At 46.6% G+C, this 26,326-nt stretch overlaps 1 protein-coding gene and 1 non-coding gene across 2 annotated transcripts in view; one reads left to right on the forward strand and one right to left on the reverse strand.

The window, feature by feature from the left end:
- The window catches only part of LOC144494648 (A disintegrin and metalloproteinase with thrombospondin motifs 3-like), a 500,070-nt gene that overhangs the window by 214,491 nt on the left and 259,253 nt on the right, over positions 1-26,326 (forward strand). The gene's annotated exons all lie outside the window — the stretch shown is intronic.
- On the reverse strand, positions 12,559-12,630 carry trnae-uuc (transfer RNA glutamic acid (anticodon UUC)). Its single transcript has one exon. It is a non-coding gene; the product is annotated as a tRNA-Glu (tRNA).

A 26,326-nucleotide genomic window follows, 5' to 3' on the forward strand; every position in this document is an offset into this window, starting at 1 on the left:
CTGCTCCTTCATCAGGTAAGTGGGAGTTCTGTTCACAAACAGGGCATATAAAGACACAAACTCAATTTACAAAATAATGGTTAGAATGCGAATCTTTACAGATAATCAAGTCTTAAAGGTACAGACAATGTGAGTGGAGAGAGGGTTAAGCACAGGTTAAAGAGATGTGCATTATCTCCAGCCAGGACAGTTAGTGAGATTTTGCAAGCCCAGGCAAGTCGTGGAGGTTACAGATAGTGTGACATGAATCCAAGATCCTGGTTGAGGCCGTCCTCATGTGTGCGGAACTTGGCTATCAGTCTCTGCTCAGTGACTCTGCGTTGTCGTGTATCGTGAAGGCCGCCTTGGAGAACGCTTACCCGAAGATCAGAGGCCGAATGCCCGTGACCGCTGAAGTGTTCCCCAACAGGAAGAGAACATTCTTGTCTGGTGATTGTTGAGCGGTGTTCATTCATCCGTTGTCATAGCGTCTGCATGGTCTCCCCAATGTACCATGCCTCGGGACATCCTTTCCTGCAGCGTATCAGGTAGACAATGTTGGCCGAGTTGCAAGTGTATGTACCGTGTACCTGGTGGATGGTCTTCTCACGTGTGATGATGGCATCCGTGTCGATGATCCGGCGCGTCTTGCAGAGGTTGCTGTGGCAGGGTTGTGTGGTGTCGTGGTCACTGTTCTCCTGAAGGCTGGGTAGTTTTGCTGCGGACAATGGTCTGTTTGAGATTGTGCGGTTGTTTGAAGGCAAGAAGTGGAGGTGTGGGGATGGACTTGGCGAGATGTTCATCTTCATCAATGACATGTTGAAGGCTCTGGAGAAGATGTCGTAGCTTCTCCGCTCCAGGGAAGTACTGGATGACGAAGGGTACTCTGTCCGTTATGTCCCTCATAAGAACAGGATATGGCGCCCGACTCATCGATCCACAGTTCCGACGCGCCACAGCAAAAAATCCGACCTCCTCAGAAGACAAACAGATACCGAACATCCCCACTTCTGACCTTATGATGAAAAGATGGTCGGGCCGAGGACATTACCCTTGGTGCATATCAAAGTGTTTTTTAAAAATGTGTATTAAATGTCGATTTCTGCCTCTACCATCTTTTCAGATCCCCATAATCCTCCGAGGGACCAAATTATTTCTCAATGCCCCTCTAATCACACCACTGCTGCATTTTTTGCAGTGTAAGCTGACTTTTTTCACCGGTAGATCAGGCATTGTCTTATATCTTGCTTTTACTGACCTACCGCTTACTCATTGAATCAGATCAGACTTGTATCTTAGTGGATTTTAGACATCCACACCTTTTGAATTGTGAGAATAAATATAAGCAAGCCCCATGCCTCATAGCAGAGTGCCTCCAGTCAAGTCACGACCATCCTATACTGCACCATTCAAACTGAATGTCGTGCACTACGCAGAAGAAAATGGCGGGAACAAGGCTGTTCACCATAAATATGGAGTCAGCGAGAAAATAGAATTGGTCAGACTGTGCATGGAGCAGGCTCTGACAAGTCCCAAGGAGGCTTGCTATTTAGGCTGTAAGATCTTGATTTCATAAAATGAGTCCTTTTGCCTGTATTGGGCCTATTTTTGAGGCTGTTATCAAGCGCTTATCACCACGTTATGTCAGTGAAGGTCCAGTAGAATTTTTCCTGGTTTTCAATATTCAGGAACAATTCTGTGAAATGGCACTCCTCCTTCCTGTTAAGCTGTGATTACACACTGTTGTTGTGATGCCACAACAATTCCAAAAATCTAGAAGGGCAACCCAGCAGAGCAAGGGTCACCTAGCCTGGGGGACCAATGGGGACTCAGAGTAGGAATCACCCCAGGGGGTGGAGTTCTCTGAGAAAAAGAGACTTTTTGGAGCTAGCTGCAGCCATGCGGCTGTTAATAAATCCTTTTTATGTTCACTAATAGAGTCTATGAAATGATTAAACAATCAATTTTCCAAGTGATTTTCCTTATTTCATACAAAGTATTATCTATGTTAAGGATACAAGTTGGCCAATGAAGGAATTACTTTTTTGAAAGCAAGCCAATGTAACAATTTGAGCAATGTCATTGAGTTATTGACAGCACAGACAGAGGCCATTCAGCCCATCGAGTCAATGCTGGTTCCTGGTGCAGGAAGTCAGTCAGTCCTCTGCTTATTTCCCAGATTCTGACAAGTACCCATCCAGTTTCTTTTGGAGATAATTTTCTTCATATCCGTCATGGGCAGAGTTCCAGGTCATTACCACTCGCTGCATAAAAAGGTTCTTCCTCACATTCCTCTTGCATCTCGTGCCCAAAATCTTAAATCTTTGGCCCCCTTCTCCTTCTACTATTTGCTAATAGGGGAAACTCCCTCTATCACATTCCTACTTCAGTGCTGAAGAAAGTCATCATAGAAGTCATCATAGAAACCCTACAGTGCAGAAGGAGGCCATTCGGCCCATCGAGTCTGCACCGACCACAATCCCACCCAGGCCCTACCCCCACATATCTACCCGCTAATCCCTCTAACCTACGCATCTCAGGACTCTAAGGGGCAATTTTTAACCTGGCCAATCAACCTAACCCGCACATCTTTGGACTGTGGGAGGAAACCGGAGCACCCGGAGGAAACCCACGCAAACACGAGGAGAATGTGCAAACTCCACACAGACAGTGACCCGAGCCGGGAATCGAACCTGGGACCCTGGAGCTGTGAAGCAGCAGTGCTAACCACTGTGCTACCATGCCACCCTAGTTCATACTGTGCGTTAACTCTGCTTCTCTCTCCACAGAAGATGCTGGTACTGTGCGATTTTCCAGCACATTCTGTTTTTATTTCAGATTTCTACCATCAGGAATGTTTTACTTTTAATTAAAAGTTTTGCCATGTGTCCCTTATCTAAGCCTATCAATCTTGTATGCTGCTATTAAATCACCCCTCAATTCTGTTTGTCCCAGACTTTCCAACCTAACCTTGTAACTTAAACTCCCTTAATGTACTGAAGTTGTGCAATTTCTTCATGGAAGTCACTCAAAAATTCTCGGAATTGTTTAGCAACCTATGGTACATAAGCAAGTAGGCTTATGGCAAAGAAAGTTACTACCTTGTTAAATGCACAAGAATTACACATTGTGGCATTGAGATGCCCAGCAAAATGATGTCTCAGACTTTTGCTGATGTAGTTATTCAGGAGGACATATTTAGTGGAGGAGATAGTCTGGGCTTTTTCATACAAAGCTGCTGATATTTAAGAAAAAAATCCAGAGACTATTAAAAATCCCATTATTTTAGGCAAAACACCTAAAAACATAATTTCTCTGTAAAAAGCTGCAAGTTCAGAGTGTGTTCCCCCATATGAGGAACAAGCTTTCCTTGTTCCTCTTTCAAACTTCCACTGTCACTAAGTTGTCAGACTGTTTGCTCTGAATCCAGTACTGGATGAGCAGAAATTTCCTCCAATTCAATATTGAGAAAAACAAGGCTACTGTCTCTGGTGCCTGCGACAAACCCCACGCCCTAGCCACAGTCTCTATCCCTCTCCCTGGTATATGCCTGAGGCTGAACTAGACTGTTCACAACCTTTTTTAAAGTTTTAAAGTTTATTTATTAATGTCACAAGTAGTCTTACATTAACAATGAAATTACTGTGAAAGTCCTCCAGTCGCCACACTCCGGCACCTGTTCCGGTACACTGAGGGAGAATTTAGCACAGCCAGTGCACGTAACCAGCATATCTTTCGGACTCTGGGAAGAAACCGGAGCACCTGGAGGAAACCCACATGGACACGGGGGAGAACGTGCAGACTCCGCACGGACAGTGACCCAAGCTGGGAATCGAAACCGGGTCCCTGGTGCTATGAGGCAGCAGTGCTAACCACTATGCCTCCTTGATGTCATCCTTGACCTGAGACCAGCTTCCAACCCTACATCAACGCCATCACTAAAGTTACCTATTTCTACATCCGCAATAGAATCTAACCCCGACCCTGCCTCAGCTCAGCTGCTGCTGAAACCCTCATGCATATCTCTGTTAACCTAAACTTGACAATGCTTTCTTGGTCATCTTCTCACTTTCCATCATCCATAACTTAAGGTAATCTAAAACCTCGTTGCCCCGTGGCCTAACTCGCGCCAAAGCCCATTCCATTAGTGAGTCTGTCTTCAACTTTCTAGACCCTAAGCTCTGAAATTCCCTCCCTAAATCTTTCTGCCCCATTGCCTCACTTTTAACTCAATTCGGAGAACCTACCTCTTTTTGATGATCGGAGTTAATATCTGGTTATGCGGTTCATTATCACCTTTTTTTGTATAACACCATGGCACATTTTATTACTTCAAAATGTGTAAGTTGTTGTCTCACATTCCTTTTACAGAATAAATCATAGAATGGTTACAGCACAGGAGGCCATTCCACTGGCTTTTCCATGCCAGCCCTCTGCAAGAGCAACTCAGCCAGTCCTACTAACCTGCTCTTTACCCCCAACTCTGTAATTTCTTTCCTCTTCAGATAATTGTCTAGTAACCTTTTGAAAGCTATGAATATATGTGCTTCCGTCACACTCTCTGACAGAGCAACCCGGATCTTAATCACCCATTGTGTAAAATGGTTCCGCCCCAACATCACCATTGGTTCTCTAGCCATTCATTAAAAAGTCAATGTCCTCTGTTTCCTTTCTACCTAGTCTGTTTAGAGCCCTCATGATTTTAAACATCATTATCAAACATCCTCTCAACCAAAAACAAAAACTGCGGCTGGATGATGGAAATCTGCAGTAAAAACAGAAGAGTCTGGAAATATTCAGCCAATCTGGAAGTGCTTGGAGAAGGAAAAATAGTTAATGATTGGGATTTTCTGGCCCAAGCCACAGCTGGATTTTCTGTTCTTGCTGAAAGGCAATGGTCTTTAGGCTTCCTCTCCAAATTTTCTATTCCCTGCTGTGACAGTTCCTGCTGCGAGTGGGACTGTAAAATCCCCACCAATGTTTCAGGCCATTAGTTCTGATGAAAGGTCACAACGTCAAATGTTAATTCTGGCCTGGATATTTACACTCACGTTGGAAGTATAGTGTTGGAGAAAGCCCCAATGCCAAACCCCAACTCAGGAGAAACTGCCGGATGTGCTAGTTCTCATTCTGATGGAGCGGAGATTAATGGGAGTTGGGCCCGCCACCCCTGGAAATAGTATGGAGGCAACTACAGGTGTGTAGGTGGGCTGTGAGAAAGGTCCACCTTAGTGATATGGGAATTTGTCCCAGGTGTAACACATTAGCTATGATGGAAAATTGGCTGGCTGGTAGAAAACACAGTATTTATAAATGGGTATTTTTCTGATTAGTAGGATGTGATGAATAAAGTCCCAGAGTGGTCTGTGCTGGGGCCTCAAACGTTTACATCAATAACTTAGGTAAGCATTGCAACAGCTTGGTAGTTAAATTTGCAGATGACAAGATAGGTAGGGACGTACGTTGTGAAGCAGACATAAAGATATGCAGGCTGGGTGAATTGGTCATGCTAAATTACTCCTTAGTGTCCAAAGATGTGTAGGTTAGATGGATTAGCCATGGTAAATGTGTAGGGTTACAGAGATAGGATGGGGGAGAGGGCCTGGGTAAGATACTCTGACAGAGAGACAGTGCAGAGTGGATGGGCTGAATGGTCCCTTCAGTACTGTAAGGATTCTATGATAAGGAGTCTGTAAATAGATATAGATAGGTTGAGTGAGTGGGCAAAATCTGGGAGATGGAGTATAAATGTGGGAAACCGTGAAGTTGTTGATTTTGGCAGAAAGAATCAAAAAGCAGAATACTTCTTAAACAACTGCAGAATTTCGGGGTACAAAGGGATCAAGTTCTAGCGTATGAGTCACAAAAAATTAGTATGCAGGCATATCATGTAGTCAAGAAGGCTAATGGAATGCTGTCCTTCTTTCTGAGAGGAATTGAACATCAAAATAATGCATCTGTTATATAGGACAATGATGAGACTGTACCTTGAATACTGTGTGCAGTTTTGGTCTCCTTATTTAAGGAAAGATAAAAATGTGTTGGAGGCAATTCAGAGGAGGTTTACTAGATTGACACTTGGAATTAGTGGGTTGTCTTATGAGGAAAGGTTGGACAAGTTCGTCTTATTCCATTGAAGTTTAGAAGAGTGAGGGATGACTTGATTGAAGTATGTAAGATCCTGAGTGGCCTTGACAAGGTTGAGAGGAAAGGATGTTTCCTCTTAACCTTGATGTTGCAGCTGTACAGCTGTATAGAACGATGGTTAGGCCACATTTGGAATACTGCGTCCAGTTCTGGTCGCCACACTACCAGAAGGACGTGGAGGCTTTGGAGAGAGTACAGAGAAGGTTACGAGGATGTTGCCTGGTATGGAGGGTCTTAGCTATGAGGAGAGATTGGGGTTGTTCTGGGGTTGTTCTCCCTGGAAAGACGGAGGATGAGGGGCGACCTAATAGAGGTGTATAAAATTATGAAGGGCATAGATAGAGTGAACAGTGGGAAGCTTTTTCCCAGGTCGGAGGTGACGAACACAAGGGGTCACGGGTTCAAGGTGAGGGGGGCAAGGTTCAACACAGATGGGATCGTTTAGGACTTATCTAGATAACCACATGAACAGACTGGGAATAGAGGGATACAAAAGAATGGTCTAGTGGGCACATGAGCAGCGCAGGCTTGGAGGGCCGAAGGGCCTGTTCCTGTGCTGTATTGTTCTTTGTTCTTGTTCTCTTGTGGGTGAGTCCAGCATTAGGGGTTACCCATTTAGGAGAGAGAAAAGGAAAAACATGTTCTCTTTGAGGGTCTGTAACTTCATAGGTCTGCCTCAGAAGCTGGTGGGAGCAGGGTCATTGAATATTTTTAAGGTAGAAGGAGCCAGATTCTTGATAGGCAAGGCAATCAGAGGTTATTGTGGGTAGATGGGAATGTGGAACTCAACACAAACAGATCAACCATGATATCACTGAACGGCAGAACAAGCTCAAGGGGTTGAAAAGTCTACGTAGAACCATAAAAAAGTTACAGCACAGAAGGAGGCCATTCAGCTCATCTTGTCCATGCCAGTCCGAGGACAATGAGGTGTCCTCCCTAATCCCACCCTCCTGCACTTGCCCCAGAGCCCTGGAGATTACAGCACTTAAGGTGCAGATCCAGGTACTTTAAGAGTTTAAAGACTCTGCTCCACCACCAATTTGAGCAGCAAATTCAAGACATCCACCACTCTTTACATAAAAAAAGTTCTTCCTCATGTTCCCTCTTCATCTACTGCCACTCATTTTGAATCTATGTCCCCTGAATTCTCCACAAGGGAAACAAGTTTCTGTTCATTCTGTCTCTTCCCCTCATAATTTTGTACACTATTAAGTTATCCCTCAGTCGTCTTTGTTCCAAGGAAAATAACCTCAAATGTATCCAATCTCTCCTCATAGCTACACTTTTCTAGCCCTGGGAAAATTCTTTTAAAGCTCCTCTGCACTCTCTCCAGAGCAATTACGTCCTTCCTACAATATGGTGACTAGAACTGCACACAATACTCCAATTGTGACCTCACCAGTGTTTTACATGATTCCAACATGATATCCTTACTTTTATATTCTATACATCTATGCCAATGAAGGAGAGAATTCCATATGTCTTCCTTACCACCTTGTCTACTTGAACTACTGTCTTTAGGGACCTGTGCATACCAAGATCTCTCACTTGGTATAGAGGGATATGGGTCAAACGTGGGCAATTGGGACTTGCATAATGGTAAAAGTTGAACATGTTGGGCCGCAGGACCTGTTTCTATGCTGGAAACCTCTATGACTCCATGACTTATCTACCCCCTTAGTATATTTCCATTTATTCTGTATTCCCTATAATTGTTTGACCTCCCTAAGTGACCTCACATTTCTCTATGTTCTCCATGAGCGGGCCACTATGCATGTGCCAATCTCCCAGTAGGGAGATGAGCACATGTGAGCTGGCCCCCCCTAGCCTACCTCCTGGTGGCTTCCAGCTGCCTCCCCCTCCCCCCGCACCGGCCTCAACAACTCAGTGTGCAGAGGGCGCATCAACAACTCAGTGTGCAGAGGGCGCAGCGGCCCCCCCCCCCCCTTGAAAGCCCTGTCCCCTTGGCACTGCCTGGTGGGCAGTACCAGGGTGCTGAGTGGACAGTGCCAGTGTGCCAGGCTGGCAGTGCCCCTGATCTCCCAGGGAGGCCTCGGTGGTCTCTGCCCCCACCAGCAAGGCCATCACGCCTGGTCCTTGTCACTGGGGACCAGCTTTAAACCCTGCTGGTGGAAACCTCCCCCGGCAGGGTGGGAAGCCCGAACGATGCCACCCTGGGCTCGCTAATGACATGGAAATGTCAATTTTCGTATGATAATCAGCCTTGCACGGTTTCCCAGCATGAAGCTGATTATGCCATAAAAAATGGCCTGGGAAAGTTGCGAGCAGCTGGACACCGGTCATGAATCCCGTTACAACCCTCCAGCTTACATTTCCTACACTGCTGCACTACTCGAGCTGTAAGAAGTTTAACAACACCAGGTTAAAGTCCAACAGGTTTATTTGGTAGCAAAAGCCAAACTCGAGCTGCGCAGCAGGCCGGGAAAATCACACCCTACCACTTTTGAGGTGCCGCATGTCAGTCTCCTTCCTTTCTCTAAGAAATACCCTGAAGATGTGTAAGCTTTACAAAGATAAACTCTTAAGTGCAGTCACCATTGTCACATACACAAATCCAGCACCAAATTTGTTGGTCTGAGGAATCGGATGATCACCTACGGGGCTGATTGGGGTCAGTGGACTGGTCAATATTTAAAAACTCTGCGACCAGCCACGATAGTAGCTGACTTCATTACTAAGTGTGTAGAAGACTGTGTGCCAAAGGAGCAAATCAGTGTGTTTCCCAACTGGAAACCATGGATGAACAGGGATATCCATTGCTTGCTGAAGTCCAGGTCTGAGGCGTTCAAGTCAGATGACACTGACCTATACAAGAAAGTAAGAAGTCTCACAACACCAGGTTAAAGTCCAACAGGTTTATTTGGTAGCAAATACCATAAGCTTTCAGAGCACTGCTCCTTCGTCAGATGGAGTGGAAATCTGCTCTCAAACAGTGCAAACAGACAGAATCAAGTTGCAGAATACGGATTAGAATGCGAATCCTACAGCTAGCCAGGTCTTAAATGTACAGACAATGTGGGTGGAGGGAACATTAAACACAGGTTAAAGAGATGTGTATTGTCTCCAGACAGAACAGCTAGTGAAATTCTGCAAGTCCAGGAGGCAAGCTGTGGGGGTTACTGATAATGTGACATAAATCCAACATCCCGGTTTAGGCCGTCCTCATGTGTGCGGAACTTGGCTATCAGTTTCTGCTCAGCGACTCTGTGCTGTCGTGTATTGTGAAGGCCGCCTTGGAGAACGCTTACCTGAAGACCCAAGGCTGAATGCCCGTGACTGCTGAAGTGCTCCCCCACAGGAAGAGAACAGTCTTGCCTGGTGATTGTCGAGCGGTGTTCATTCATCCGTTGTCGTAGCGTCTGCATGGTTTCCCCAATGTACCATGCCTCAGGACATCCTTTCCTGCAGCGTATCATTCATCATCTCCACATCATGACTATACAAGAAAGCCAGATATGATCTAAGGAGATCCATCAAAGATGCCAAAAGACAATACCAGACCAAGCTAGAGTCCCAGGCTAGCCACATTGACCCCTGCTGACAATGGCAAGGTCTGCAAGACATAACAGTCTACAAGATGAGGACATGTGAAATTGCTGGCTCCAACGCACCCCTCCCTGATGAGCTCAATGCATTCTATGCCCGTTTTGAGCAAGAGGTCAGCAAGAGCATGCCCTCCATCTTGGAAGCCCTGTATGAACCTGTATCTGGGGTCACCATTGCAGATGTCAGAGCAGCTTTCTCGAAGGTCAACCCACGAAAAGCGACTGGCCCAGATGGGGTACCCGGATGAGCACTCAGATCCTGCGCGGATCAGCTGGCAGGGTTATTCGCAGACATCTTCAACCTCTCTTTACAACAATCTGAGGTCCCTATCTGCTTCAAGAAGACGACCATCATCCCGGTACCTAAGAAAAATAAAGCAACGTGCCTTAATGACTATCGTCTGGTGGCTCTGACATCCATCATTATGAAGTGCTTCGAAAGGTTAGTCATGGCACGAATCAATTCCAGCCTCCCGAACTACCTGGATCCACTACAGTTTGCCTATCGCTGCAACGGTCCATCTCCCTGGCCCTGCACTCAACCCTGGAACATCTAGATAACAAGGACACCTATGTCAGACTCCTATTTATTGACTACAGCTCAGCCTTCAACACTATTATTCCCAGGAAACTCATCTCCAAACTCCATGGCTTGGGCCTCAGCACCTCCCTCTGCGACTGGATCCTGAACTTCCTAACTCATAGACCACAATCAGTAAGGATAGGCAACAACACCTCCTCCACGATCATCCTCAACACCGGTGCTCCACAAGGCTGTGTTCTCAGCTCCTATACACCTATGAATGTGTGGCCAAATTCCCCTCCAATTCGATTTTCAAGTTTGCTGACGATATCACTGATGCGCGATATAACACACGAGAGGCTGGATGTACTTGGGAAATAAAGGCTTTTATTGCCAACAATAACAGAGCTACTATATACAGTATACGATCCCAGACTAAAGGGTCACCAGGCAGAGCAGTGACCTTTATACCTCTCCCAGGAGGCAGAGCCAACTGGGGTGTACCATAGGACTATATTAACAGGTAGAACAGCCCAACCCTAACCCCAACAGTAACATATCTACAGACTCATAGTACTGGCCAGACCATGGCTCAGCACTACCTGGTGGGAACCAACAATGGTTCACCACATTCACCCCTCCTTTGAAAACAAAAGCCGGCGGGGTACAAAACACAGAACAATTGTTCATCTGTCTATAAGTTCAAACGGTCCGGGGGACTGCACCGTCGCTGTGACCTCCTCAACACCGGCGATGACACCGGTTCAGGCAATCGCGGTGACGTTCTCTCCAAGGCGGTGTCCAGCGACTCCTCCAGTGCCTCACGGGCCGGTAGACCCCGAGGTGGTGACAATCCGCTGAACTCGGGCACGCCTTGAAGTGGTGACCATCTCCTGGACTCAGGCAAGCTGTACACGGGAGTAAGAGGATTAAGTGGTGGTCCCGATACTGCCCGCGCCGTGTCAGGAGGGGAAATAATGGTTGGGGGGTCCCTAACAGGAGGTGTGGGAGCGACAGGGGTTTCCACCCCCCTGCTGGCGCCAGATCTCGAATCGAGACCGTGTCCTCTCGCCCGTCAGGATATGCCACGTAGGCATACTGAGGGTTGGCGTGGAGGAGATGGACCTGTTCAACCAAAGGGTCGGACTTGCGGGTCCTAACATGCCGCCGCAGGAGGACAGGTACTGAGTACGTCAACCAAGACGGTAATGAGGTCCCAGAGGAAGACTTCCTAGGGAATGAAAACATTCTCTCATGAGGAGTAGCGTTGGTTGCCGTACACAGGAGTGAGCGTATGGAGTGGAGCGCATCAGGGAGCACCTCTTGCCAGCGGGAGACTGGAAGACCTTTAGACCTCAACGCCAGTAAGACAGCCTTCCAGACTGTAGCATTCTCTCGTTCAACCTGTCCGTTACCCCTTGGGTTGTAGCTCATGGTTCTACTAGAGGCAATCCCATATGAGAGCAGGTATTGCCTCAAGTCATCGCTCATGAACGACGAGCCCCTATCGCTGTGGATATAACAGGGGTAACCGAACAGGGTGAAAAGATCACGAAATGCCTTGATAACCGTGGCAGCGGTCATATCAGAACAGGGAATGACAAAAGGGAATCGTGAGTACTCATCAACCACATTGAGGAGGTACACGTGCCGATCTGTCGAGGGAAGGGGGCCCTTAAAGTCCACACTCAGTCTTTCGAAGGGACGAGTGGCCTTAACGAGGTGTGCCCTGTCAGGTCGGTAGAAGTGCGGTTTGCATTCCGCGCATACCCGGCGGCTTCTGGTTATGGACCTGACATCCTCCACCGAGTAGGGTAGATTCCGGGCCTTTATGAAGTGGAAGAGCCGAGTGACCCCCGGATGGCAGAGGTCATTGTGGAGAGCCTGCAATCGATTCTCCTGCATACTAGCGCATGTTCCATGCGACAGGGCATCCGAGGGCTCGTTGAGCTTCCCTGGACGGTACATGATATCATAATTGTCATCATAGAAATCATAGAAACCCTACAGTGCAGAAGGAGGCCATTCGGCCCATCGAGTCTGCACCGACCACAATCCCACCCAGGCCCTACCCCCACATATTTTACCCGCTAATCCCACTAACCTACGCATCTCAGGACTCTAAGGGGCAATTTTTGTTTAACCTGGCCAATCAACCTAACCCGCACATCTTTGGACTGTGGGAGGAAACCGGAGCACCCGGAGGAAACCCACGCAGACACGAGGAGAATGTGCAAACTCCACACAGACAGTGACCCGAGCCGGGAATTGAACCCGGGACCCTGGAGCTGTGAAGCAGCAGTGCTAACCACTGTGCTACCGTGCCGCCCTAAATCGACATTCCCTGACCGGGAATCGAACCCGGGCCGCAGCGGTGAAAGCGCCAAATCCTAACCACTAGACCACCAGGGTAGGTGGAGAGTTCGATTCTCCACCTCAAGATTTTATCATTCTTGATCTTACCCCGTAACGTGTTGTTGAACATGAACGCCACAGACCGCTGGTCCGTGAGTAGAGTGAACCGTTTTCCCGCCAAGTAATGGCGCCAATGCCGAACGGCCTCCACAATGGCCTGGGCCTCCTTTTCCACCGCCGAATGTCGAATTTCAAGGCCTTGGAGGGTGCGAGAGAAAAAGGCGACGGGCCTGCCCGCCTGGTTAAGTGTGGCGGCCAGGGCGAAATCAGATGCATCACTCTCCACCTGGAAGGGGATGGACTCATCGATAGCGTGCATCATGGCTTTCGCGATGTCGGCTTTTATTCTTGCAAAGGCTAAGCGAGCCTCTGTTACTAGGGGAAAAGAGGTAGACTTGATGAGCGGACGGGCTTTGTCCGCGTAATTGGGAAACCACTGTGCATAGTATGAGAAGAAGCCTAAACATCTTCTCAGTGCTTTGACGCTAGTGGGCAGGGGAAGTTCGAGGAGGGGACGCATACGGTCTGGATCAGGGCCAAGGACCCCGTTTTCCACCACGTATCCGAGGATAGCTAGGCGGCGCATGCGAAATACACACTTCTCCTTGTTGTAGGTCAGATTCAGGCGAGATGCAGTGCGTAAGAATCTAAGAAGGTTGGCATCGTGGTCCTGCTGGTCATGGCCGCAGATGGTGACGTTATCCAGGTACGGGAAGGTAGCCCGCAGCCCGTTCTGGTCCACCATTCGGTCCATAGCACGCTGGAAGACCGAGACCCCATTCGTGACACCAAAAGGAACCCTTAAAAAATGGTACAGGTGACCATCCGCCTCAAAGGCTGTGTATTGTCGGTCCTCTGGGCGAATGGGGAGCTGGTGATAAGCAGATTTTAAGTCGATGGTGGAGAACACCCGGTACTGCGCAATCTGGTTGACCATGTCAGATATGCGCGGGAGGGGATACGCATCCAGCTGCGTGTATCTGTTAATGGTCTGACTATAGTCTATGACCATCCGGGGTTTGTTCCCATTCTTAACCACCACGACTTGCGCTCTCCAAGGACTAGCGCTAGGTTGGATGATCCCTTCCTTGAGGAGCCGCTGAACTTCAGATCGAATGAAGATCCGATCCTCAGCACTGTAACGCCTGCTCTTTGTTGCGATGGGCTTGCAGCCTGGCACAAGATTCTGGAATAGGGAGGGTGTGGTAATCCTAAGCGTTGAGAGACTACATGTGGAGCGCGTTGGGCAATTTAGAGGCTGCGGTTCTCCCACTGAAAGCGGAGGGAGTGGCCCATCGTACTGCAGGGTTAAACTCTTCAAGTGGACCATAAAATCTAGTCCTAGGAGTATTGGCGCGCAAAGGTGCGGTAACACAAGGAGCCTGAAGTTCTCGTAAACCGTGCCCTGCACCGTCAGATTGACCACGCAGCTCCCTAGCACGGTGACAGACCGGGACGCCATCGAAATTGTCTGCTTGACAGTCCGAATCTGGAGACCACACCGCTTCACGGTGTCCGGGTGAATGAAGCTCTCTGTGCTCCCGCTGTCAAACAAACAATAAATCGGGCGTCTGCTTACCTGTATGTCCATCATGGACTTGTCGAGTCTGTGAGGCTTGGCCTGGTCCAGGATGATCGACGCCACCATTGGTTCGTGGGTGCAACTGCAGGCAGCTGAGATGGTTGATGACGACCCCTGCTGGTCATTCGCGGTCGGTGCCGACCAAAATGGCTGCCCCCATTGGTCGCACGTGGACGATGGTGCCAAAACCTGCGGCCCCTGCAGGTCGCACGTGTCTTGAGACTCCGTCGTTCGGAATGGCGACGTCCTGGAATCGCACGTGGTAGAAGACCTTGAAGACGCAGAAGACAAGGAGGCCGGCTCCGGGGAGTCACACGTCGCACTGCTGTTCTTGGATGGAGGTTTGGACTGGCATACTTTGGAATAATGTCCCTTCTTGCCGCAGGCGGAGCACAACACCGCTTTAGCTGGACATCGCTGCCGAGGGTGTTTCACCCCCCCACAGAAGTAACACCGCGGGCCACCTGGAGCTGCTGCCGTCGTCAGGTCCGAGGCTGGGAACGCAATCGCGCAGTTTTTCGGTCCCGCTGAATGAAGTGGAGTCTGCGACTGCCCCTGCCATACTGTCTCCACGTGGTCGTCGGGGTACATCGCCAGACTTTTGGAGGCCGTTTCTAGAGTGTCAGCTAACTCTATGGTTTTAGTGAGATCGAGGTTACCTTGCTCCAACAGCCGAAGGCGGATGTACGACGAGCCGATTCCCGCCACGAACGCATCTCGAGCTAGGTCGCTCATGTACTGGTCTGCCGACACTGACTTGCAGTTGCAGGCTCTGGCTAGCTGCTGAAGCTCGCACGCGTACTGTTCCGTCGTTTCGCCGGGCTGCCGCCGTCGAGTGGCTAGAAGGTGTCAAGCATGGATCTCATTCGGCGGTTTGTTGTATCGCTTCTTGAGAAGCTCGAGGGCCCCTTTGTAGTCGGTGGCCCCACGGATCGCTAAGTATACAGCGTCGCTTACCCTCGCGTGGAGGACCCGGAGTCTGTCGGCGTCGTCGGTGACTGCTGTGGAGGCGTCGAGGTAATCTTGGAAACACTTCAACCAGTGGTCGAAAGTGTTCGATGCTCCCGCCGCACGTGGGTCCAACGTAAGCCGTTCGGGTTTAAGCATTTGCTCCATGTTTTCTTTTGTCGTTTTTTTTTCAAAAAAAAGAATTTACTTGTTGGCAATAAAATTGATGCGCGATATAACACACGAGAGGCTGGATGTACTCGGGAAATAAAGGCTTTTATTGCCAACAATAACAGAGCTACCATATACAGTATACGATCCCAGACTAAAGGGTCACCAGGCAGAGCAGTGACCTTTATACCTCTCCCAGGAGGCGGAGCCAACTGGGGTGTACCATAGGACTATATTAACAGGTAGAACAGCCCAACCCTAACCCCAACAGTAACATATCTACAGACTCATAGTACTGGCCAGACCATGGCTCAGCACTACCTGGTGGGAACCAACAATGGTTCACCACAATCACTGTCGTGGCTCAGATCTCAGAAATGACGAGGCAGAGTACAGGAATGAGATAGAGAATCTGGTGAACTGATGCGGCAACAATAATCTCTCCCTCAATGTCAACAAAACGAAGGAGATTGTCATTGACTTCAGAAAGTGTAAAGGAGAACATGCCCCTGTCCACATCATGATGTTGAGATGCCGGCATTGGACTGGGGTAAGCACAGTAAGAAGTCTCTCAAACACCAGGTTAAAGTCCAACAGGTTTATTTGGTAGCACAAGCCACAAGCTTTCAGAGCGCTGCCCCTTCATCAGGTGAGTGGGAGTTCTGTTCATGAAGAGGGCATATAAAGACACCAACTCAATTTACAAAATAATCGTTGGAATGCGAGTCTTTACAGGTAATCAAGTCTTAAAGGTACAGACAATGTGAGTGGAGAGAGGATGAAGCATAGGTTAAAGAGATGTGTATTGTCTCCAGTCAGGACAGTTAGTGAGATTATGCAAGTCTTTCCCACTCACCTGATGAAGGGGCAGCGCTCTGAAAGCCTGTGGCTTGTGCTACCAAATAAACCTGTTGGACTTTAACCTGTCTACATCAACAGCGACGAAGTAGAAAGGGTCGAGAGCTTCAGGTTTTTAGGTGTCCAGATCACCAACAACCTGTCCTGGTCCCCACATGCCGACACTATAGTTAAGAAAGCCCACCAATGCCTCTACTTTCTCCAAAGACTAAGGAAATTTGGCATGTCAGCTATGACTCTCACCTCCTTTTACAAATGGACCATAGAAAGCATTCTTTCTGGTTGTATCACAGCTTGGTATGGCTCTTGCTCTACCCAAGACCGCAAGGAACTACAAAAAGTCATGAATGTAGCCCGGTCCATCACGCAAACCAGCCTCCTACCCATTGACTCTGTCTACACTTCCCGCTGCATCGGCAAAACAGCCAACATAATTAAGGACCCCACGCACCCTGGACATTCTCTCTTCCACCTTCTTCCGTCGGGAAAAAGGTACAAAAGTCTGAGGTCACATACCAACCGATTCAAGAACAGCTTCTTCCCTGCTGCTGTCAGACTTTTGAATGGACTTACCTTGCATTAAGTTGATTTTTCTCTACACCCTAGCTATGACTGTAACGCTACATTCTGCACTCTCTCACTTCCTTCTCTATGAACGGTATGCTTTGTCTGTATAGCACGCAAGAAACAACACTTTTCACTGTATGTTAATACATATGACAATAAATCAGATCAAGTAAATCAAATCAAATTGTTCACAGGAAGGTTGCACAAGGACAGTGAGGTATATTCCCATTTAATACTGTACATCTTTGGCTGTGCTGATTATTTTTAGGATTTTTGTTGAGAAATCATGGGGATTAGGTAGCTTGAAGGCACGGAGCAGGGAATCCGTATTTTTAGAGCACATGGCCATCGATTCACCCTCGTACTACAGTGCGTCCCCATCATTGGCTACCACTCCTGCTGGTGCTGCTGACCTACCAACTATCTGATTGTCCGGCAGCTCTTGGGGCAAGTGACCATCCTTAATAGAGAAGGAAGCTCAGGAGATGTGGTCCTGGGTCCCACTGGCCACTGAAGTGGATTCGCGCTCCCCACCCCCACTTTCAGCCTCAGAGGGAATGCCTGGCATCAGTATTAAATTCAGCTCTTCACTCTCCATTGCTGAGCCTGACAGGAGCTGACTAATCTAAATTGCGTTCGACATGCAACTGTGGTGTTTTTGTGGTCTTCCATCACTCTGCTAACACATGTTCAGTGCTCTTAACTGATGGGAGTGTTTATCTCAATGTTGATATTTTTGTGTAGAAGAAGCAGAGCAAAGAGGCCTGTTTCTTCTCACTCAGCTTCTGTGTAGATTGCTTGTTCAGGCGAGAGCCCCTGCTACATATAGGAATGATCATCGACCTCAATCCCAAAAGGAGAAAAATATTTGACTTTATATTGTGAACAATGAATGTAAAATGGTTTTGAAGAATACTTTTATTTCTCCTGAGCATGCCTACATTAACCTTGTTGATTTGTGCAGTTTTTGGATGCTGAGATGATTAATCTTCTTTCCACATGTGTGCAATTATCACACTGAACTGTTGAACTAATCGTATCAACACCGAGGCTGAGTTATACTAACACTCCAGTCTCCTATTTGACTCTGGCTGAGCTTGCAAAAGAGTTCAGGCAAACTCACATATTTGATTTGATGTTACTTGTGTAGCATGTTCCAGTCTGCGCTGCTGGAACTCAGGAGAAATTTGCAATTTGATTCTCTTTTTGCTGCAATAGCCAACGAAAACAATGTATCAGCTGTAAACAGACAGTGACCCTTTGGCACACCCATTCAGCCAGCTGCTAATGGGAGGACCCCTCGCAGACACCACTCCTCATCCCTAACCCAGTCAGCGGGGAGTGAGGCATTATGAAAGGTGGGGGTGAATTTTCCCATTCCACCCGCCACGGGAATCATCGCAGGCGAGGAGCTGACCGTGGAAAGGTCCATTGACCTCAGGTGGGATTTTCTGGTTTCGGGGTGAGCACGGCTGGAAAATTCCGCCCGTGGTGTCATCTGAGAAACATTCCTATATTCCAACAGTAACTATACTTCAAACATATTTCATTCGACATTAAGTGTTTGGAATATGCTGAGGTTGAGAACAACACTAAATGCAAGTTCTTTCTGTAGAATATGAAATGCTTTTGGGTGTACTGAGGTCCTGAATAGTGCCTTAATGCCAGTTTTTCTTTCCTTAATTTATATATTAACAAAAACAGTAAAGAGATCAAAGAGGAAGTATTAAAGAAAAGGGAAAGAAAATCACATTGGAATAATGTTGCAAAAGAAACAAATGTGATGTGAAAATAAACTTTTCCACACGAGTGGTTTGGGTCTGGAATGCGCCACCTGGAGGTAGGTTCAATCGAGGCATTCAAGAGGGCACTAGATAATTACTTGAATAGAAACAGTGTGCAGGGGTATGGGGAAAAGGCAGGAGAATATGCTCTAAGCCACGATGCTCGTTGAGAGAGCCGGTGCTGGCAGATGGACCAAATGGCCTCCTTTTGTGCCATAATGATTATGTGATTCTGTAATAATGAAGCTAATGTTGGGGGTATTCAAAAATGAATATGGTGATGTTTTTAAAAATTGGTAGTGTTGCTTAATTAATACATTGCTCTCCTTTGCAAATACTGAAGCAAAGGAAATCTTCAAGGGTTATGGTTGAGCAGATAGAAGCTAAGCAAAAACAGATGGCTTAGAAAATAAGCAAGTCTTAAGGGTCTGAGAATGTTTAGCCATGCTAAATATCCAGGTACAGATATTTTGCACCCATGAATAAGGGCCGGGATTTTCTGCGCCACCCCTCCTCCCCGACAGCGTGTTTCTCGACGATGGGAGGTGGCTCGCCATTGGCCGGTGGCAGGATCTTCTGGTCCCAATTTGATTTCCCATTGAATCCAATCCCCGCTGCCAGGAAACCTATGCCATCAGTGGAACCAGGAGATCCCGCTGGTGTGAACAGCAGGAAGATCTCGCCCATTGAAGAGAGTGAACAATGAGATTTACAGTGTTTTTTCAGAAATGAATTTGTGAGTAGTATTAAAGTGCTACAGGTGGCACATTTAACCCCTTGTTGACAAAATAGGAAAGGGCAATGATCAACCAGCTAACCTTGTGTCACAAATTTACAATTAGGGGCAAAATAAATGAAAATTAGAAGGGCACAAACTGATGAGAGACAATCAATGTGGGATTGCAAAATATAGTTTATACAAGCAATGGGTAGCTATAGTTCATATGAATTTCCAGAAAGCAACAGCAACAACTTGCATTAGATCACCACAAAGGTGTTTAAGTCGGACATTATGGCTGGATTTTCTATTCCCACCCGCCCTGGGACTGAAAATCCTTGCCCGAGGGCCCACCCTTGCTGATTGGTCATCCTACTGCCTCACCCACCAACCTGCCACTGTACCCCACCACCCACTCCCCCTCCCCACTGTCAACTATCCACTCAACCACTTACTTGGCAAACTTACATTTTTTGTATATTCTCAAAATAGCTTTGAGATCTTTAAACTCTCTGCTTACTGGAATAATACAGCGAGAGTGGTAAAAATTGGGCGTGGTGAGGCTTCTCCTGACAATTGCCCTATGAAGAAAGACTCCAGATCAGGTATGCTCTGCATTCACAAAGAAACACAGTTCAGAAGTCTGGGCAGGAAATGTAGAGCTCTGGAATAGTAAGAAAATAGGTCTGAAAAGGCAAGTGACAGCCAATCTTTGGAAAATTCAGCCCATTGTTTAAGTCTCATGCATCACCAATGGACCAGATTTTGCTTCAGTAGCAATAAGAAAAGTGTTAGCTTTTGCCATCATCATTCCTTTGAAACTGACAAATTCAGGAGTTTGTACATCACAATTAAATACAGTAAGAAGTCTCACAACACCAGGTTAAAGTCCAACAGGTGTATTTGGTAGCAAATACCATAAGCTTTCGGAGCACTGCTCCTTCGTCAGATGGAGTGGAAATGTGCTCTCAAACAGTGCAAACAGACACAAAATCAAGTTGCAGAATACTGATTAGAATGTGAATCCTACAGCCAGCCAGGTCTTAAAGGTACAGACAATGTGGGTGGAGGGAACATTGAACACAGGTTAAAGAGATGTGTATTGTCTCCAGACAGAACAGCTAGTGAGATTCTGCAAACCCAGGAGGCAAGCTGTGGGGGTTACTGATAATGTGACATAAATCCAACATCCCGGTTTAGGCCATCCTCATGTGTGCGGAACTTGGCTATCAGTTTCTGCTCAGCGACTCTGCGCTGTTGTGTGTCGTGAAGGCCGCCTTGGAGAACACTTACCTGAAGATCCAAGGCTGAATGCCCATGACTGCTGAAGTGCTCCCCCACAGGAAGAGAACAATTGTCTACCTGATCCGTTGCAGGAAAGGATGTCCCAAGGCATGGTACATTGGGGAAACCATGCAGACGCTGCGACAACGGATGAATGAACACCGCTCGACAATCACCAGGCAAGACTGTTCTCGTCCTGTGGGGGAGCACTTCAGCAGTCACGGGCATTCAGCCTTGGATCTTCAGGTAAGTGTTCTCCAAGGCGGCCTTCACAACACACGACAGCGCAGAGTCGCTGAGCAGAAACTGATAGCCAAGTTCCGCACACATGAGGACGGCCTAAACCGGGATGTTGGATTTATGTCACATTATCAGTAACCCCCTCAGCTTGCCTCCTGGGCTTGCAGAATCTCACTAGCTGTTCTGTCTGGAGACAATACACATCTCTTTAACCTGTGTTTAATGTTCCCTCCACCCACATTGTCTGTACCTTTAAGACCTGGCTGGCTGTAGGATTCGCATTCTAATCAGTATTCTGCAACTTGATTTTGTGTCTGTTTGCACTGTTTGAGAGCAGATTTCCACTCCATCTGACGAAGGAGCAGTGCTCCGGAACCTTATGGTATTTGCTACCAAATACACCTGTTGGACTTTAACCTGGTGTTGTGAGACTTCTTACTGTGTTCACCCCAGTCCAACGCCGGCATCTCCACATCATCACAATTAAACACAGCAATCTGAAAGCTGCTGTCACACTTCTCCTAATGTGCACTGTTGAAGTGCTCACATTTTGCAATCAAGTAGAAATTACAAAGTTGATGAGAACATGCCGCCAGGCAGCAGTGGTTAGCACTGCTGCCTCACAGCGCCAGGGACCCAGGTTCAATTCCGGCCTTGGGTAACTGTCTGTGTGGAGTTTGCACATTCTCCCCATGTCTGCGTGGGTTTCCTTCAGGTACTCCAGTTTCTTCTCACACACCAAAGAGGTGCAGGCTAGGTGGATTGGCCATGGTAAATTCCCCTTAATGTCAGGGTGATTAGCAGGGGTAAATATGTGGGGCTTTGGGGATAGGGCCTGGGTGGGATTATTGTTGGTGCAGGCTTGATGGGCTGAATGGCCTCCTTCTGCACTGTAGGGATTCTATGATATCAAACTTCCTGTAAAAACTTAGGATAAGTTACATCTTGTTGAATCAGGTGTAACTGGTGTTTAGTGGCACACTGGCTTCATAATCACTGCTGAACAAACTTTGAAAACTAATACAACTGTGGAATGTCAATTTTCTCATGACAAAAAAATCATATTGATAGTTTTCATTACAGGTTTGTTTATATTTCAGCTTTGACCTTGTGCATTCCCCAACCATTTAATTTGCTCTATCTAAAATGTTAATTTACAGTGAAGAGTGATCAACACAATTACTTGCTGTCTGTTAGAATACTTCAATGTTATTAGCTCTTTGCCCTACTTGATGACATCACTGTCATGGGACTCGTGCAGATTCCCTTAACTTGGTGCCAGGTTCAAACTTGCGTTAGAAAAGGGAGCTCCACTGAGCTTGCTTCACCTTTGAGGGAAGCGTCCTTTGAATTTAGTGGCAAGTGTCATCACTTTGCTGTTGACCACAAAATGTAGGGGATGGGCACAATTGAAATGTGGAGCTTGTTCAAGGAACAGCTACTGCATGTCCCTGTCAGGCAGGGAGGAAGTGGTCGAGTGAGGGAACCGTGGTTTACGAAAGAAGTTGAATCTCTTGTGAAGAGGAAGAAGGGGACGTATGTAAAGATGAGACGTGAAAGCTCAGTTAGGGCACTTGAGAGTTACAAGTTAGCCAGGAAGGACCTAAAGAGAGAGTTGAGAGCCAGGAGGGGACATGAGAAGTCTTTGGCAGGTAGGATCAAGGAAAACCCTAAAGCTTTCTATAGGTATGTCAGCAGTAAAAGAATGACCAGGGTAAGATTAGGGCCAGTCAAGGACAGTAGTGGGAAGTTGTGCGTGGAGTCCGAAGAGATAGGAGAGGCACTAAATGAATATTTTTCGTCAGTATTCACGCAGGAAAAAGACAATGTTGTCGATGAGAATACTGAGATACAGGCTGTTGGACTTGACGGGATTGAGGTTAATAAGGAGGAGCTGTTATCTATTTTCACACTTTCTAGAATTGCTAAGTCCCCTGGGCCGGATGGGATTTATCCTAGGATTCTCTGGGAGGCTAGGGAGGAGATTGCAGAGCCTTTGGCTTTGATCTTTATGTCGTCATTGTCTACAGGAATAGTGCCAGAAGACTGGAGGATAGCAAATGTTGTCCCCTTGTTCAAGAAGGGGAGTAGAGTCAACCCTGGTAATTATAGACCAGTGAGCCTTACTTCTGTTGTGGGCAAAGTTTTGGAAAGGATTATAAGAGATTGGATTTATAATCATCTAGAAAGGAATAATTTCATTAGGAATAGTCAATATGGTTTTGTGAAAGGTAGGTCGTGCCTCACAAACCTTATTGAGTTCTTTGAGAATGTGACCAAAGAGGTGGATAAGGGTAAAGCAGTTGATGTAGTGTATATGGATTTCAGTAAAGCGTTTGATAAGGTTCCCCACAGTAAGCTATTGCAGAAAATACAGACACATGGGATTGAGGGTGATTTAGCGGTTTGGATCAGGAATTGGCTAGCTGTAAGAAGACAGAGGCTGGTGGTTGATGGGAAATGTCCATCCTGGATTTCAGTTCCTAGTGGTGTACCGCAAGGATCTGTTTTGGGGCCACTGCAGTTTGTCATTTTTATAAATGACCTGGATGAGGGCATAGAAGGATGGGTTAGTAAATTTGCGGATGACACTAAAGTCGGTGGAGTTGTGGACAGTGCGGAAGGTTGTTGCAGGTTACAGAGGGACATAGATAAGCTGCAGAGCTGGGCTGAGAGGTGGCAAATGGAGTTTAATGCAGAAAAGTGTGAGGTGATTCACTTTGGAAGGAGTAACAAGAATACAGAGTACTGGGCTAATGGTAAGATACTTGGTAGTGTGGATGAGCAGAGAGATCTCGGTGTCCATGTGCATAGATCCCTGAAAATTGGCACCCAGGTTGATAGGGTTGTTAAGAAGGCGCACAGTGTGTTAGCTTTTATTGGTAGAGGGATTGAGTTTCGGAGCCAGGAGGTCATGTTGCAGCTGTACAAAACTCTGGTGTGGCCGCATTTGGAGTATTGCTTACAGTTCTGGTTGCCGCATTATAGGAAGGATGTGGAAGCATTGGAAAGGGTGCAGAGGAGATTTACTAGGATGTTGCCTGGTATGGTGGGAAGGTCATATGAGGAAAGGACTCAAGGTTGTTTTCGTTAGAGAGAAGGTCAAGAGGTGACTTAATAGAGGCATACAAGATGATCAGAGGATTAGATAGGGTGGGTAGTGAGAGCCTTTTTCCTTGGATGGTGATGGCTAGCACGAGGGGACATAGCTTTAAATTGAGGGTTGATAGATATAGGACAGATGTCAGAGGTAGGTTCTTCACTCAGTAGTAAGGGGGTGGAATGCCCTGCCTGCAGCAGTAGTGGACTCGCCAACATTAAGGGCATTTAAATGGTCATTGGATAAACATATGGATGATATTGGAATAGTGTAGGTTAGATGGGCTTTAGATTGGTTTCACTGGTCGGCACAACATCGAGAGCCGAAGGGCCTGTACTGCGCTGTAATGTTCTATGTTCTATGTGTATTTGAACATTGGTGCATCAAATTTTACAGAAGTGAGACAATTTGTTAGATGCTATTTGCTGGCCTGCCATATTTTCAGTATATAAACACAACTGTTAAGAACCTTGCCAAGCATGTGTTGCGACACGGAGGTGATTTTTTTCCTCTGCTTGGTTTTGGAACCATCCAAAGGGATACTCCTTACTTTGTAATCTTTTACGAGTGTGTGTGAGGTAATAGAAAGTTACTGTTTTTGGTAAATTAAAGCAGGATCTGACACTCTTTATCATGAACAATTAACAGGTCTTTATTTTTAAACAGGTGACAACCTTATTAAAACAATTAACAAACTGAGTAAAATCCCAATAGAACGCTGTTCAAGTATTACAAGACTCCTTTAGGAATAATGAAATAAATCAATACAGAATTCAGTCACTCTCAATTAATATACAAACAAGAGTCTTTTGGAAGTAAGAGGTTTCCCTTTCTGGAATAGTTATGAGTTGGTATCTCTCTCTATTTAGATGGTGATTTTATGAAGACATACATGAAAACTGCAGGATTTACACGAGAGCCTCGCCTTCCCTCTTTCCGACTCAAGAGGTGGCAAGCATACTCTTGACAGTTACCCCCTTCTCTGGGTTTATATACCTGGAATTACCTCAATATTCCTGTGATCTGAGTGATTTATGGCTGCCAACAACCCTCACATTTGAATTCCATTGGTTCTGTGTCTCTGCGTGCTTGCTTTAAACTCATTGGTCCAATTCAAAAGCCTGTTTTGTTCGGTTGGAACACTGATTATTAGGCTTTAATGCAAATGTTGCAAAAACCTGCTTCTGCAGCTTACACTCTGCAATTTAAAATCCATGCATAAAGACACCTGCTTTTTAAAGAGACAATGATATATGATTTCTTCTTTTGGTTTTGGCATTTCTTTTCACTACTTACATTTGTCAAACACCACATTTTTAACCTTTTTAATACAGCTTCACAGTACATGTTAACGCAACCTTTTGCTTTTGACACAAATTCGTAAATAAAACCTGAGAATTTTAGGAATTTGAAACCACAGATGATAAATATGGTTAAATAACTGATCAAACCTCTGTGTTCAGCCTGACCTCAACAAGCAGAATTGATAATTTTTCTGGCCTAAATTGTATGTTATCACTATCTAAAAATGAAGTCAGATGTTTAGATCTATTTTGCTAAAGATCTTGATACCTGACAAAGAGAATGAGCTAATGACAACAATGTGATGGTGGGTTAGGTTGGGATTTCTGAGCAGGTATATTAAAATCATTTATCTGGGTCCAGAATTTCACATGAACTCACAAAAGACAGCTGGCACGTTTGTGCACAATGACTTTGCCTGGGATTTCTGGGCAGCATGGTGGCACAGTGGTTAGAGCTGCTGCCTCACAGCGCCAGGGACCCAGGTTCAATTTCAGCCATGGTGACTGTCTGTGTGGAATTTGCACCTGTGTCTGCGTGAATTTCCTCCCACAATCCAAAGATGTGCAGGTTGGGTTGATGGAGGCAATTTAATATAGCCATAGTGGCCCAAGATGTGTAGGTAAGCAGGGTAAATATGTGGGGTTTCAGAGATCGGGCCTGTGTAAGGTCCTCTGTCCGAGAGTTGGTGCAGACTCGATGGGCCGAATGGCCTCCTCCTATACTGTAGGGATTTTATGATTGTCTTTTCACCTAGGAGTCAGGTTTACAGTGCATTGAGCAAGCCCTAATGGAGTGCTTGAGGAGTATGGGTGCAGCATCAGGCCAGTTAGAAGGCCCACTTCTGTTCCCCAACAGGGCATCTCAGTTCCCAACATCATTTAAAGACCTCCTAATCCACATCCCTACCCTCACCCCAATGCCAAACCATTCCCCCTCATCACCCACACCACCTCCACAAAGAGGTTGAGAACCCCTGAAATACAACACCATGCACAATTGTAAGGGTCGATTAGTTTCCATTTGTTGTCATATTCAAGCAGCTGAATGTTTGTTTTGTGAGTGGGAAATAGGAGCTGGGACTCTGTGGGTCTGAACCCACCCCCAGAAGGAGAAGCAGCCATTCTTTAGGATTGCGA

The sequence above is a fragment of the Mustelus asterias genome, chromosome 6, assembly GCF_964213995.1.
Source record: "Mustelus asterias chromosome 6, sMusAst1.hap1.1, whole genome shotgun sequence".
In the NCBI taxonomy this organism is placed as follows: domain Eukaryota; kingdom Metazoa; phylum Chordata; class Chondrichthyes; order Carcharhiniformes; family Triakidae; genus Mustelus; species Mustelus asterias.